This window comes from Choloepus didactylus, chromosome 3 (genome assembly GCF_015220235.1).
Source record: "Choloepus didactylus isolate mChoDid1 chromosome 3, mChoDid1.pri, whole genome shotgun sequence".
Lineage (NCBI taxonomy): Eukaryota > Metazoa > Chordata > Mammalia > Pilosa > Megalonychidae > Choloepus > Choloepus didactylus.
This window is the reverse complement of record NC_051309.1, coordinates 66,050,798-66,053,675: the sequence shown is the minus strand read 5'-3', so window position 1 is coordinate 66,053,675 and position 2,878 is coordinate 66,050,798. Positions and strand designations below refer to the sequence as shown.

At 34.7% G+C, this 2,878-nt stretch overlaps 1 pseudogene; it reads right to left on the bottom strand.

Moving 5' to 3' along the window:
* Positions 1-1,817: 1,817 nt before the first annotated feature.
* LOC119530278 lies at positions 1,818-2,486 on the bottom strand (annotated as a pseudogene).
* Positions 2,487-2,878: the final 392 nt, after the last annotated feature.

Sequence of the window (2,878 nt, the reverse complement as noted above, 5' to 3'; positions counted from 1 at the left end):
TCTTGAAATAAGAAGTTGTTAAATTCAATAGCTATTAGAAAATAAATAGATGAGGAAGATTTAATATATTCTACTCTACTTTTTGTTTAAAAATATTAAATGTGCATGTTTTTGCCCTATTCAAAAGCCAGGAAACAAAATTCTAAAGCCAGTTTAAAATTGTTTAATAATCACACCATATTGTATTAAGCTTATCACTGCCACCACCATTTGGTACAATTAGCTCTCCATGTTTCAGACTATTATTAACTCTATTTGACGTTGTAAAAATTGGCTGTCTGCTTAAAGTAGAACAAAATTCATAGACAAAATGCTAAGTTTCAAGAATTATCAAATCTATTGTTCTCTAGGTAATGGATTTTAAATTTAGGTTAAAGCATATTTTTTTCAGTCTAGTTTCCTTCTTCATTTGCTAATTATGTTTGAAGGAGAATTGTTCCCTAATTGTTTAGAGAGGCTCAGCACTTTACTGCACCTTCAATCAGTTGCAATTTATTTTTATTTGTTTTTATATTTGGTTCTCTGGCTACATATATTCATTCATTTTAGGGTTGAGAAATAGTACATGACATTCATACTAAATGTATGCCCTACTTGGATATATTCTTAAATAACAACTAATTTATCATCTTCCTTTTTAAATACCTCATATTATCTAGCACAATGCTTTGGACATATTATCTCTCTCTCTCTCTTTCACACACACACACACACACACACACACACAAGCCATGTATTATACCAGTGCCTAATATAATCCAGGAACGGTCCCAGTAACAATAGCTCTCTTTTCCTAACCTCATTTAGTAAAATGATAAATTCAAACTAACAAGTGTATTTAAAATGTATACTGTCCTATCAAGGCAGATTTATATTTGGTTTGGGCTTTAGTAATCAGGCTTTAGAAGTTAGATTCTTAATTCCAAGAACCCAAATTTTAACTACTGTTAAAAAAATTATCAGTTCCTTAAAATGTTTCGAGATAAAGAGGCAAACATATTTCCTATTTAAAACAACAGTGCAAGGAAATGCTTTATATTTTAGCAATGCTATGCCTTTTTTTTTCCTTTTTTTCTTTTTCTTTTTCTTTTTCTTTTTTTTTTTTTTTTTTGACATTCTTAACAGGTTTTGTAACATTGGCTGCAATGTTCTAAATTAATGACAGCTTTTGAGAAAATCTTAAATTTCCAAACCCTAAAAATAGTGAACTAGGAAAAGAAGTAAAAGATAGAAGTAATCATTTTGGACAAATACAAAACAGCATATCTCCATATCTGCAACTGCAATCTGGTGAGGAAGAAATCTCAGAAAGCACTTTTAACAATCAAGAAAGATCTCACCAGTGAAAAGAGCTAATAAGAACATTGATCTGGTGCCTCCACTCCCACTTTGCAAATCTTTTTTCTTTTTCTTAAATTCCTAAGACCATTTTTTAAAATCCCTATACTTCACATGCATTTGTGAGATAAGATAAACACCATGTTTTTAACCCACCTGAGTCAGGTTTAAAGGTTTCCTAATACTATTTGTGGCACTAGAAATTTCATGCTGTCTCAAGTCAGTATCAATGTTAAGCTACTGGACTCTATAATTAAACATCATAAATAGATTTTTACTAAAAATCAACATAAAAATCTGGCCCAGAAAGACCAGAACAGAAATATGCAATTTCCTTGATTTAAGATGGTTAAAATGTGGTTTTTAAAAAAGTTCAACAAACTGTTTAAGACAAGTATTGCAAGAAGCATTTTTGCATGTGGGCTGACTTTATGATGACAACTCTAGCGGTTTCTATGAAGGATTAGAGATATACATATTCAGCCTTGCACATGGGAAATGAATTCTGAAAAAGTCAATTTCTTGCATCTGGAAAGGTCTGGGAAGTATTTCAGAGGAATGGGCAACAATTTTAGGATTATAGCCAAGAAGGACTGGAAGTCTTCAGGAGATTCTTCAGTGTCTTCTAGATTTTGCAAGAAACTGAGTAAAAACAAATTTTGTATCCTGAATAGCAGAGAGATTCTTTTTTTTTTTTTTTTTTTTTTTTTTCAATTAGCTGTTTCTCATCCCAGGCATTAGAAAGATCTCACTTGTTTCCAAGTATTAGCACTGGAATTCCTTATAACCGTGGTTTACTAGAAGTGTATGTAGCTCACACCCAGAGGCTTCAAACTTTTCAGGATATGCAGCACCTATCCTGTAAACAATAGCATTGTTTCTCTGCAGTTCCGTTCCCACATGCTCTGGAATCCGCCTATGTCCCAGATCTTTATTGTGACGTTACCTTTAGTTACTTTGCTCATGTTGAAGCCCACTGTGGGTATCAAATATTCACTGAATTGACCTCACGAGACGACATTGACAAAGACGACATTGACGAAGGTGATCTTGTGCGCGTACTGCAGCTCCACGAGCGACAGCTCCATGTCCTCCTTCCAAAAGAGAGAATGGAACAAGCCCAGCAGCTGGGAGATGCCCGCCAGCATGATGGCAGCCGGGAAGAAAGCGGGGCAAACCAACCGGCAGGCAGTGACAACAGCGACCTCTGCCCAGACTCCCCAACGGACCCTCGGGGCCCTGGGCTGACGTGGGCTGACACTGGCGGGTGGCGGTGGTGGGAGCCAGGAAGCCGAATGGATCGGATGACTTACCCCCAACATCCATCCAATGCTATGTATTTTTTTTTTTTTTTTTTGAAAGCAACATGTTTTTGTTTTCAACTTTATTTCAAACTTAAAAACTTCATTATAAAATTTCTACTTCTTAAATAAACATTTTAAAAACAATATTAAAAACAAGTTGTAGTGCATATTATCCAAAAATTGCAGCACAGAAGTAGTAAGGGGCTCTTCATTATCAAGTAAAGAATTAAATGTCC